Below are 13,155 nucleotides of genomic sequence, written 5' to 3' on the forward strand. Positions count from 1 at the left end.
CCAGGCTTTCTGAAACTTGACTATCAATAAGTAAGTAAGTAAATAAATAAATAAATGGCTTTAAAAGTCCCACAGTCTTTACAAACTTAAACACATTAAAAGTTTAGTCCCACCAGGTGTGGTGGCACAAGCCTTTAATCTCAGTACTCAGGAGTTAGAGGCAGTAGATCTCTGAGTTCCAGGCCAGCTTGGTCTATAAGAGTGAGCTCCAGGATAGCCAATGACTACACAAAGAAACTCTATCTTAAAAAACACAAAACAAGAAACAGAAGTTCAGTCCTTTATCCAGTCTCTTTAAAAATCCAATCTCTCTCTCTCTCTCTCTCTCTCTCTCTCTCTCTCTCTCTCTCTCTCTCTCTTTTGTTTGTTTGTTTGTTTCCAGACAGGGTTTCTCTGTGTAGTTTTGGTGCCTGTCCTGGATCTCGCTCTGTAGCCCAGGCTGGTCTCCAACTCACAGAGATTTGCCTGGCTCTGCCTCCCAAGTGCTGGGATTAAAGGCGTGTGCCACCACCGCCTGTCCCAATATCTCTTTTAAAAGTTCAAAATCTCACGCCGGGCGGTGGTGGCACACGCCTTTAATCCCAGCACTCGGGAGGCAGAGGCAGGCGGATCTCTGTAAGTTCAGAGGCCAGCCTGGGCTACCAAGTGAGTCCCAGGAAAGGCGCAAAGCTACACAGAGAAACCCTGTCTCGAAAAACCAAAAAAAAAAAAAAAAAAGTTAAAAATCTCTCAACTATGGGCTCCCATAAAAATCAAAATCAAGCCTGGTCTTCTGGGCTCCTCCAAAGGGGTTGGGTCACTCCCCAGACTCCACCCTCTGCAGCACACACAACTCTGGCTGGCTCCACTCCCATGGTACTGACATTTCCAAAGTGCTGATGTCTCTGCTGCAACTGGGCTACACTTTGACGAATAGCCTCTCTTCAGTTCTCTTCCAAGCCTCAACCTCTCTTCATGACTTCTTCAGTCGTGGGGCTTCAACTGCTACTGAGGCTGCACCTTTACCAACGGCCTTTCACAGTGGCTCTCCATGACCCCTTCATGCCTTCAAAACCAGTACCGCCTGGGTGACTCTTACACATCATCAAGTTTGGCTACCGGCATGAGGTACGGCCTTGGCTGTGTCTAGAACGCAGCTCCTCTGTGCTCTCAGGAGACATTTCCCAGATTTCAGCTGAAAGATGCTAATGTCTTCTTAATCACTGCCGATTCCTTAGTTCCCGCCACCCAGCATCAAGTACCCCAGCAAAGCAAACTTTTCGCTTTAGTAGTTCTTGTTAATCACAGCTGATTCTTCAGCCCCAGCTAACCAGAACCACAGGATCTTAATTCAAAATAATAAATGGCCCTGATAGAGTCTTTAAACTTTCCTCTGAAACTTCACAAGCCAGGCCTCCATCTTCTGCACTGCTCTCAACATTTTTTTTTTTTTTTTTTTTTTTTTTTTTTTGGTTTTTCGAGACAGGGTTTCTCTGTGTAGCTTTGCGCCTTTCCTGGAACTCACTTGGTAGCCCAGGCTGGCCTTGAACTCACAGAGATCTGCCTGGCTCTGCCTCCCGAGTGCTGGGATTAAAGGCGTGCGCCACCACCGCCCGGCTGCTCTCAACATTCTTATTGTCCAAGCTCCTAAAGAACAGCTCACTGAGCTCTCAACACTCAGTGACTTACCTAGCCCAAAGTTCTGCAGTCATCCCCCAGACAACATGGTTAGGTCTGTCACAGCAATACTCCACTTAGGATACCAACTTGTCTTAGTCAGGTTTACTTTTGCTGTGATGAAACATCATGACCAAAGCAATTTGGCAGGAAAAGTCTTTGTTTTGCTTACACTTCCGCATTATAGTCCATCAGTCCAGGAAGTCAGGACAGAAACTCAAAACTGGGAAGGAATCTGGAGGAAGAAGGTGATGCAGAGGCCATGGAGGGGTGCTGCTCACTGCCTTGCTCCTCATGGCTTCCTCAACCTGATTTCTTACAGAACCCAGGACCACCATCCCAGGGGTGGCACCACCTACAATGCACAGCACCCTCCCACATCAATCACTAATTAAGAAAATTCTTAAAACTAAAATTAAATTATTAAAATTAAAACCTTAGTCAGGCGGTGGTGGTGCACACCTTTAATCCCAGCACTCGGGAGGCAGAGGCAGGCAGATCTCTGTGAGTTCAGAGGCCAGCCTGGTCTACAGAGTGAGTTCCAGGAAAGGCGCAAAGCTACACAGAGAAACCCTGTCTTGAAAAACCAAAAAAAAAAAAAAAAAAAAAAAAAAAAAAATTAAAACCTTATAGGCTTGCCCACAGCCCAATTTTTTTTTTTTTTTTTTTTTTGGTTTTTCGAGATAGGGTTTCTCTGTGTAGTTTTGGTACCTGTCCTGGATCTCACTCTGTAGACCAGGCTGGCCTCAAACTCACAGAGACCCGCCTGTCTCTGCCTCGTAAGTGCTGGGATTAGAGGTGTGTGCCACCACCACCTAGCTACAGCCCAATCTTATGGAGGTATTTTCCTAATTGAGGTTCCCTCCTTCCAGATAACTTTAGCTTGTGTCAAGTTGACATAAAATTATCCATCACACTGTATTTGGAGAGTTGACAAGAATTTGGTCAGTGTTTAAATTCTTCAAGCCCAGTGCATAAACCAATGGTTGCTTCTATTTAGTGGGGGATCCAGATTCATTTATGAATTTTTTAAAAAGATTTATTTATTTATTATATATACAATATTTTGCCTGCATTATGTCTGCACACCAGAAGAGGGCACAAGATCTTATTACAGGTGGTTGTGAGCCACCATGTGGTTGCTGGGAATTGAACTCAGGACCTCTGGAAGAGCAGCCAGTGCTCTTAACCTCTGAGCCATTTCTCCAGCCCCTCATTATGAATTATGAATTTAATGAAAGTTTTGGGTCATCCGTGTTTTTATTGATTTTTGAGAGTTTTTTTTTTTTGTATATTGGGGATGTGAGCTTTTAAACAGGTGTTTGATTTGTGAATATTTTCACCAGTCTTTAACTTGCCTTTCCATATTTTCTATCTACCTAGTATCTATTATCTGTCTGTCTGTCTATCTCTCATCTCTCAGCAGCATGATGTGATCTCAAACTCTCAATCTTCCTGTCTTTCTGTCGCAATTGCTGGGGTTACAGATGTATGCCAATATGTATGGCTTTGATAGGATTTTTATCCAAGATTCTCATACCTGATTTGGTAGCTACTAATAAAAGTTTAATCTTCTGGCTGGGTGGTGGTGGCGCACACCTTTAATCCCAGCACTTGGAAGGCAGAGAGAGGCAGGTGGATCTCTCTGAGTTTGAAGCCAGCCTGGTCTACAAAGTTTCAGGACAGCCAGAGCTACACAGAAACCCTATCTGGAAAAAAAAAAAAAACACAAAACAGACAAATAAAACAAGTTCCATCTTCTGATTTAGGCAAGGGAGAGAAGAAGCATGCTTTCTGGACTCACTCCTGTATGGACATATCCTCTTTTTACCATTCCTCCCATAAACCTCCATTCTCACTCAAACTACCATATAGCTATATTTTTTCATGTTCCAAAGCCATGTGCCCATACACACTCAACTCTTAGCCCCCTACTTCTATATCACAGTCTTAAACTGCCCAGGACCTTACAATTTTATGCCCAATTAAAAAGCCCACTTCAAAGTCTTGTCTCCACATCCATTCTTTTGAGGGCAGATCAATCTGCCTGTGCATACCCTGAGAGATTGTGGGGAGATGGATGGAGCTTGGAGCTGCGCATTGCACACCACACATGGCTATGAGGACACCCCTGGAAGAGCAGAATCCAGTGGCAATGGGAAAAGAAGGGGCAGGCCTCCATTTAAGCCAGTGGTTCTCAACCTATGGGTCATGACCCTTGGGGGGTGTTGAACAACCCTTTCACAGGGGTAACCTAAGACCATCAGAAAACATACATATTTACATTATGATTCATAACAGTAGCAAAATTACAGTTATGAAGTAGCAATGAAAGTAACTTTGGGGCTGGAGAGATGGCTCAGTGGTTAAGAGCATGGTTAAGAGCACTGATTGCTCTTCCAGAGGACCTGGGTTCAAGTCCTAGCACCCACATGGCAGCTCACAACTGTCTGTAATGCCAAGATCTGATACCCTCACACAGTCATATGTGCAGCAAAACACCAGTGCAAATAAAATAAAAATAAACAAATTATATTAAAAAAAATAAAGTAACTTTATGGTTGGGGGGGTGGTCACCACAACATGAGGAACTGTATTAAAGGAAGGTTGAGAACCACAGGTTTAGACTCATGCCTCAGTCCTGGTCTAGGCTCACTACTGTATGTTTTCATGAGAGACTTATTTGATAAAGAGTCAGAACCTTGAGACCCAGATTATGGAGGCCTGTGGCTTACTGTACAGTTTAGTATGCTATTGTAGATTAGAACATAGAGTGCCAGGCGGTGGTGGTGCACATCTTTAAACCTAACACTCGGGAGGCAGAGGCAGGTGGATCTCTGTGAGTTTGAGGCCAGCCTGGGCTACAGAGTGAGTTCCAGGAAAGGCTCCAAAGCTACACAGAGAAACCTTGTCTCAAAAAAACAAAAACAAAACAAAAAAGAATAGAACATACAAAGAAAGGGAGTGTAGGATGGAGAGAAAGACTACAAGATGCCCTCCTTACTTTGACAGGCTCCAGGCAGTCACATGGTGCACAGGCATTCAGGCAGGCAAAACACCCATAGGCATGAAATAAACTGGAGAAGACAAAGATTTGGGCTTTATTGAGCTTATACTTTGGTGGAGAGTTGGGCAAATATATTCATGTCCTATGAAGAAATCAAGGCATATCAAGGACATACCAAGTGGTAGAAATGAAGAAAATTGAAGCGGGGGTGGGGTGGGGGGGTGGGGGGGGTGGGGGGGTTGGGAACTGATTTTATAGACAGTGGTCATGGGAAATGTCTCTAAAGAGGTGCTGTTTGGGGGGCGGCCATAAATCAGTGGCAGAATAGTTGCGTAGCACATGCAAAGCTCTGGAATGGATCCCCAGGCTTGCAAACAATGGTTGATCTCTGAGCAGAGTTCTGAATGAGTGGGTGAGCTACCTGGGAGAAGGAGCTGAGCACTGGTAACACTGAGGGGACGTCAGGTGGCTGATGTGGCTGAGCTCAGGGATGAAGTGCTGTGGGATGGTCTGTATGTCAAATGTGTTGCTGATTGGTCAATAAATAAAACACTGATTGACCAGTGGCCAGGCAGGAAGTATAGGCGGGACAAAGAGGAGAATAAAGCTGGGAAGTGGAAGTCTGAGTCAGAGAGACACTGCCAGCCGCCACGATGACAAACAGCATGTGAAGATGCCAGTAGGCCACGAGCCATGTGGCAAGGTATAGATTTATAGAAATGGATTAATTTAAGCTGTAAGAACAGTTAGCAAGAAGCCTGCCATGGCCATACAGTTTGTAACCAATATAAGTCTCTGTGTTTACTTGATTGGATCTGAGCGGCTGTGGGACTGGCAGGTGAGAGAGATTTTTCCTGACTGTGGGTCAGGCAGGAAAACTCTAGCTACAATGAAGGGATTGAATTGTGGGTGCTAAAGTTATCTTTTTTTTTTTTTTTTTTTACAATTGTTTTATTTTTGTTGTTGTTTGTATTGAGACAGGATCTCACACTGTAGCTTGAGCTAGCCTTGGAACTCAATGTGTGTAGCCCAAGCTGGCCTGGAACTTCCCATGGTTCTCCTTCTTTAGCATTCCAAGTGTTGGGATTACAGCTTTGAGCTGCATTCATGGGGTTAGAGTCTAGTTATTGAGTTTAATTATGAATTCAAATTTCAGGACCAGATAGAGATAAAGAGACATGGAAATTGGGCATGATGGCACATGCTGGTTATCCCTGTGCTTGGTAAGTTGAGACAATCTTGGTAAGATTGCCAGCCTTGGGCTACATAGCGAGATCTTGTCACACACACACACACACACACACACACACACACACACACACACACACACCATACCTAGCAAATAGTGAGAATAGTACTAATGTGGAAATGGTAGGGGCTGGAGTTGTAAGTTAGTGGAGTGCTTGGCTAGCATGCTCAAAAGTCCTGAGTTCGATCTCCAGCACCATGTCAACCTGATGGGATGACTGGGACAGTGCACAATCCCAGCACTGGTGAGGGTGAGTCAGGAGAGTCAGAAACTCAAGGTCATTCTCAGTGCTACATAAAGAGTTTGAGGACTGCCTGGGTTACATGAGATCCTGTCAAAAAGAAAAAAAAATAGTGTTAGCAAAAGCATGGAAAAGAATGAGGAATCCTGGATGGACTGAGAGTGTTGTGAAGCATGGAATCCTGGGAACACCAACAGTTAGTGATCTGGAGGAGAAGACCCTGAAGGAAAGACCAGGACAGAAGAGTCACGGGGCAAAGGACCTGTATATTTCAAGATGTGCTAATGTGGGCAAGATGTCTAGTGAAGTTTGGAATTTGGAAGGCTGTAAATGGAAAAACCTTATATTGTGGTTATTATTCACGATAATTACAGAGCACATGCCCTGTCCTGCAGTGGATATTTTAGCTTAAGGGTAATGAGGGCTTAGTTATATACACAGTCTATTTAGTGTTTTGTTGAATTTCCAAACATGTGCTAAAGTTAGACTGAACGCTGTAATTACTCCACAGCACCACACTGATGTTGGAAACAGGATTCACAATCCCTGTAGAATTGGATTTGTGAAGCTGTGTATTTATTTTATTATTTTTTTAATATGGCTGGCGATACTTATCTTAGAATCTGACAGGATTTGAGTTAAAAAGTTGCACCTCCATGGCCTGTGGCTCTTCTGCCTGCCTATGGGGAAGCCTGGAAATAATTAGGGTCAAAGGAATTATGTGAAGCAGCCTGCTGGGATGTGGCTTCTGGAACAGAGGTAATATCTACTGCTGTTGCCTGTTCTGGTCTCTTTAAAATGGATGTGGAATTTGGTGTCACTGGGTGTGTGCTCTGAGACCATGGTGGTGAGTTGCCAGGGAATTCCACTATTGAAGAATGGAAGAATGTTGTGTCCGAGTATTTAACACTTTAAAATTGGATTTGATAATCCTAACTGGAATTAGAATTGACTGTAGCTTTTTTAAAATTAGGCTGGGAAAAGAGAGCTCTCTTAGCTAAATTTTCTGTTTTTCCTCCCAGTATTTTTCCTCTGAACCTAAGAAGAAAATTCACTTTTTAAAAAAAGGGGAGGGAAACTGAAGGGGTGGCTCAGGGGTTAAGAATGCAAACTGCTTTCCCAGACCACCTTAGTTCAGTTCCCAGCACCCATGTTGGATGAATCACAACTGCCTGTAACTCCAGTTCCAGGGGATTAGATGTCTTCTTATGGTCTCAGAGAACACTTGTATTCACAAACAAATTAGGTTTATTAGCCAGGCATGGTGGCACACATCTGTAATCCCAGCACTCGGGAGGCAGAGGCAGGTGGATCTCTGTGATTTTAAGGCCAACTTAGTCTACAGAGTGAGTTCCAGGACAGCTGGGGTGACATAGAAAGACCTTGTCTAAAAAAATAGATGTATTAATTTTATTTATGTATGAATGTTTTGTCTGTCTGCATGCATGTATGTGTGCCATACATGCTTGATGCTTATGGAGAACAGGAGAGGGTCAGATTCCCCTGGAACTGAAGTTATGATGGTTGTGAGACACCATGTGGGTACTGAGAATGGAACCCAGGTCCTCTGCAAGAGCAACAAGTGTTCTTAATGGTTGAGCCATCTTTCCAACCCCTATTTTTTTCTTTTCTTTTTTTTTTTTTTTTTTTTTTTGGTTTTTTTTGACACAGGGTTTCTCTGTGTAGCTTTGGTGCCTGTCCTGGATCTCACTCTGTAGACCAGGCTGGCCTCGAACTCACAGAGATTCGCCTGGCTCTGCCTCCTGAGTGCTGGGATTAAAGGTGTGTGCCACCACCACCCGGCCCAAACCCTAATTTTTAAAAATATTAATGTAGGGGCCAGAGAGATGAAATTAGTAGTTAAGAGCACTTGCTGGTCTTCCAGAGGGTGGGTGTTTGGTTTCCAATACCCACGTTGGGCAGTTCACAACTGCCTGTATTGCTTGCTCTAGGAGATCCCATTCTTTTTTTCTAGCCTCCACTGCATACACACACACACACACACACACACACACACACACACACACACACCAAAAAAAAAAAATAAATAAATAAAATAAATTTTTTTTTTTTTTTTTTTCTGAGACAGGGTTTCTCTGTGTAGCCATGGCTGTCCTGGAACTTGCTCTGTAGACCAGATTGGCCTTGAACTCAGAGATCCACCTGCCTCTGCTTCCTGAATGCTGGGATTGAAATACACACAAAGGGCTGGAGAGATGGCTCATCTCAGCTAAGAGCACTAGCTGCTCTTCCGGAGGACCCAGTTCAATTCCTAACACCCACATGGCAGCTCACAATTGTCTGTAATTTCAAGATCTGACACCCTCACACAGACATACATGCAGGCAAAAAACAATGTACATAAAATAAAAATAAATACATTATGTCTTTAAAAAGTGAAATGGCAGCTGGAGGTGGTGGCGCACACCTTTAATCCTAGCACTTGGGAGGCAGAAGCAGGTGGATCTCTGTGAGTTTGAAGCCAGCCTGGTCTACAAAGCCAGTTCCAGTACAGCCAGGGCTGTTGCACAGAGAAACCCTGTCTCGAAAAACCAAAAAAAATTAAAAAAATAAAAAAATAAAAATACCTTTGATGATGAAGGGCTGGAGAGTTGACTCAGAGATTAAGAGAAATTGTTACTCTTCCAGAGGATTTGAGTGTAATTCTCAGCACCTCCATGGTAGCTCACAACCATCTGTAATTCCAGTTCCAAGGAATCGGACACCCTCTTCTGATCTCTGCAGGCACCAGGTACACATGCGGTGCACAGAATACATGCAGGCAAAATAGCCACATTAAAGAGAAGGAGGAGGAGGAGGAGGAGGAGGAGGAGGAGGAGGAGGAGGAGAGAAAAACCAAAAATAAAAGCAAAACCAGAAAGAATATATGGGCCAGACACAATAATATACACCTTTAATTCCAGCACTCAGGAGGCAGAGGCAGGCAGATCTCTGTGAGGCCAACCTGGTCTACTGAGTGAGTTTCAGGACAGCCAGGGCTACACAGATAGACCCTGGCTCAACGAACAAAGAAGCAAGTCTTCATTCAGGTTATGAACAGCACATGCGAAAGCTTTTATCTGAATATTCTGGTGTCCTGGAATTTTTCTAAGATACAAAAGCTTATTTAAAATTTTATTTTATTTATTTATTTATTTATTTTTTAAAGATTTATTTATTATGTATACAGAAGAGGGCGCCAGATCTCAGTACAGATGGTTGTGAGCCACCATGTGGGTGCTGGGAATTGAACTCAGGACCTCTGGAAGAACAGTCAGTGCTCTTAACCTCTGAGCCATCTCTCCAGCCCCTATTTAAAATTTTAAAAAAAGATTTATTTCTTATATGTTTGGGTGCTTTGCCTGCAAATATGATCGCATATCATCATGTGTGTCTAGTGTCCAAGAAGGTCAGAAGAGGGAGTCGGATCCTTTGGAACTGGAATAACAAGCCTTTTTTTTTTTTTTTTTTTTTTTTGGTTTTTTGAGACAGGGTTTCTGTGTAGCTTTGCACCTTTCCTGGTACTCACTTGGTAGTCCAGGCTGGCCTCGAACTCACAGAGATCCGCCTGGCTCTGCCTCCTGGCTGGGATTAAAGGCTTGTGCCACCACCGCCCGGTGTAACAAGACTTTTGTGAGTGACCATGTAGGTGCTGGAATTGAACCAGCTTCTAGAACTTTTTATTATTATTATTATTATTATTATTATTATTATTATTATTATTATTATTCTTTCCCCAAGTTGGGGTCTGAACTTAGGGCCCTTTGTATGGAAGTACCCGCTCTAACACTGAGTTACAGTCTCAGCTCCCAGCATGTCTGTGTTTTACATCCCATAATACTGCCTTGGTACTAAACACCTAGTGGGTGCCATAGCCTCTTTAGCATAGCTATGGCAGAATACCTGTGATGGGATAATTTATAGAGAGCAAGGTTTCATTTAATTTTGTGTTTGCGTGCATGTGCGTGTGCGTGTGCGTGTGCGTGTGCGTGTGCGTGTGCGTGTGCGTGTGTGTGTGTGTGTCTCCCATTCTCCGCCTTATTCCCTGGAGACAGGGTCTCTCCTTAAGCCTAGAGCTAAACTGGCAGCAAGCTCCTGTGATTCTCCTGCCTCAGTCTCATCATCAGCACTGGGGTTTACCGGAACATATGGTCAGGCCAGGCTTTGTACACAGGTGCTAGATTCAAAGTCAGGTGTTTTGTTTTGCTTTGTTTTTCAGGACAGGGTTTCTCTGTGTATCAGCCCTGGGTGTTCTGGAACTCACTTTGTAGACCAGGCTGGCCTCGAGCTCCCAAGTGCTGGGATTAAAGGTGTGTGCCACCACCTCCCGGCTCAGTCAGGTTTCTAAGCTTGCATTGAGTCATCTGTCCAGCCCTGAGAACAGAGTTTAAATTTTTACAGTTCTGTAGGCAGGGGAGTCCAACGTAGTTGGCACACGGGGTAAGGGCCTTCTTGCGGTTGTTACCCTATGGTGGAAGCTCAAAAGATTCAGAGAAAATCAGAGTCAGACATCAAACTCACAGCCTGAAGCCCTTCCGTAGTCAGCATTAACCCATTGAGGGTGGAGTCCTAGTGCCTGAAACACCTTCTATTAAAGGCCCCGCCTCTCAACACTGCCACAGAGGCGTCAAGTTCGGCACACATGCATTTCTGCAGATGCACTTTTAAAAGTGCAGGGGGAGCCGGGCGGCGGTGGCGAGTTCGAGGCCATCCTGGTCTACAGAGCGAGATCCAGGACAGGTGCCAAAACTATAAGGAGAAACCGTCTGGAAAAACAAACAAACAAACAAAAAAATGCAGGGATAGATTATCAATAACTGCGTTTTGGTTTTTCGGGTTTGAGAAACTTGATCATCAGCTATACACTTGGAAGCAGATTCCTTGACCTCCACTGAGGTGGCGGTTGGGGTTGGGACAGGAGTGACAGGTGAGAGAGCGTTTATGAATAACAGGAATTAGTCTCTTTGGGGGAATGAACGCTTTGCCCCCTGCGTAGATCCAGTGCCCTACCTACTCTGTACTCCAAACTCTGGAGTCCCTGACTTCTGTTAACATGGCTCTCGAGTCAGATCCACTTTATTCTGTGTGGAAAGGAGCCAGGGAGGGAAACAAGCAGTTTCCCCGATCCTTCCAAGGGATGCTTTTCTACAGAAAAATCTCCAGCCAAACGAGTCAAATCATCCTTCAGTTGTGTTTTGATTAGAGCCAAGATGATCTAGCGACGGAGCCGGGCGCGTGGCGAAGGGTGTGTTTGGGAACCTACGCGATCCGGCCTGCCAGCAAGGCGTGAGGGAGGATTGGGGATAAGCAACTCCCGCGCCGGGCAGCAGCAGCAGCGCCATTGCGGAGCGTGGCCGCAAGGACCCGAGGGGGCGGGGCTCCGGAGGCGGCCACGCGGCGCGAGGCCTAGATTTTCAGCCTCGTAACCGTGGTAGACGAAGAAGGAGGAGCTTCGGCCACGCAAGGCCTGCAGCCCCGCAGCCTCGCCACTACCAGGGGCTCCCACCAACAGACCCCTTTGTGTGCATGCCCCCGCCCCGGAGGCGCCTCAGCCAGTGGCGCTGAGAACCCTCATTGGCTCAGCCCGACGGCCACACCGATTGGCTCTCGGAGTCACCGGCATGGGGGCCGCTTTCCCTCTCTCTTATTGGCCCGCTGAACTGCCCATCAGACAGCCTCACGAGCTGATTGCTCGGCCGCACGGAGTCCCTGGAAGCAGTTCCGGGAAACCCCGCGTGCTGCCGGGATCGCGTCTCTGTCCATGAGGGGGGGGAGGGGGTGGCGCGCGCGCCATTTCTAGTCGTTTTCAAAGCGCCTCGCGCTGATTCTCACGGGCCAGGCCGCCGGCCCCCCGCTCTGCCCTGGTGAGTCTCGCGCTGGCCCGTGGGGGGAGGGGCCGGGAGTCCCAGTCCGACCGGACTCGGCCGGGCCCAGGCTCGGCGACCCGCTCTGCAGTTCGGGTCTTTGCTCCGAGGCCCGAGGGTGGGGGTGGGGACGGGCCGGGGGCGGTTTCTGCTCGGGCCGGCCGCGCAGCCGTGGGCCTGAGTCCTGCCGCTGCGCCTCCCCTCCCGCTCCTTATCCTCAGCCCCTCCGGTGCCCGGCCCCTCGGTCCGCTGGCCTCCGCGCGGCCTGCCGGTCTCGGCGGTGCTTTTCCCGCCTCCGCCCGCCGCTCTCGCCGGCCCGGCCGGGCGAAGGGTTTCAGGCGTTCCCCCGACTCCGTTGCTTCCCCCCTAGGCCTGCGGGCAGGCCCGGGCCGCATCTCTCCGGGCCGCGAGTGGGATGTGTTGATAACCGGGTCGCGCCCGAGGGGGTGGGGTGAGCCGAGGGCGGGGTGCAAATCCTAGGGTTACCTGAGCTGGGAGCAAACTTTTGTGGGAGTCGGAGCCGAGGGGCCGAGGTGTGTGTGGGGTGCCTCCCACCCGATCCCCATCCTGCATGCTTGGAGCCGAGATTTGAAGGAAAAAATGACTACTTAGAGGCCGTGACACTTGGTTTCGAGCGGCGCCTGAGCTAGGTAATTCTGAGAATGTCATAGGCGCTCCAGATTGGAAAAGCGCTTCTTTTTCTTACACGGCAGTAACCATGTGGCCAGAATTTCAAGACGAAAGCCCAGGGTTCTTGAAAGGTTCAGTCCTTTCTTGTTACCTGTTTGAGATTTTTTCCCTCTGTCCTTCAGAGGCAGAATGTATGTGTCAGGAATCAGTCGTAGTGATTAAGGCTTGACACTACCGAGCTTTTTGAGATAACGGTTAGCTTTCGTTGGTTTTCTTAAAGCCCGTCTCTTAACATTTTGCTTAGAGATGCTCGCCAGAAGTCAGGGAGGAGCTAGTACTGACTTCCCAAGTCTCCCAGCGGCCCTTATAAATCTTACTTAAATGGCTTTATTTTGTAATTTTATTTTTTTTCTTTGCAAAAAAAAATGTTTAGGTTAAAGGATTCCAGTCACGTTAGTATATTTGCTGCATCCAGAAATATGGTTTGGCTGTGTGGCATTGTGTTGAA

The 13,155-nt window shown here is 46.5% G+C and overlaps 1 protein-coding gene across 6 annotated transcripts in view; it reads left to right on the forward strand.

Moving 5' to 3' along the window:
* Positions 1-11,888: 11,888 nt before the first annotated feature.
* Positions 11,889-13,155, forward strand: part of Hnrnpr (heterogeneous nuclear ribonucleoprotein R) — a 33,871-nt gene continuing 32,604 nt past the window's right edge. For 2 of the 6 annotated variants that reach the window (XM_059255202.1, XM_059255203.1), the window contains exon 1: positions 11,890-12,017. The gene's annotated coding sequence lies outside the window, so the exon portion shown is untranslated. Of the gene's footprint in view, positions 12,018-12,288; positions 12,668-13,155 lie in introns of those variants that run through there. The other 4 variants (XM_059255206.1, XM_059255205.1, XM_059255204.1 and 1 more) reach the window with 4 other exon arrangements.

Source organism: Peromyscus eremicus, chromosome 2, assembly GCF_949786415.1.
Source record: "Peromyscus eremicus chromosome 2, PerEre_H2_v1, whole genome shotgun sequence".
NCBI classification, from domain to species: domain Eukaryota; kingdom Metazoa; phylum Chordata; class Mammalia; order Rodentia; family Cricetidae; genus Peromyscus; species Peromyscus eremicus.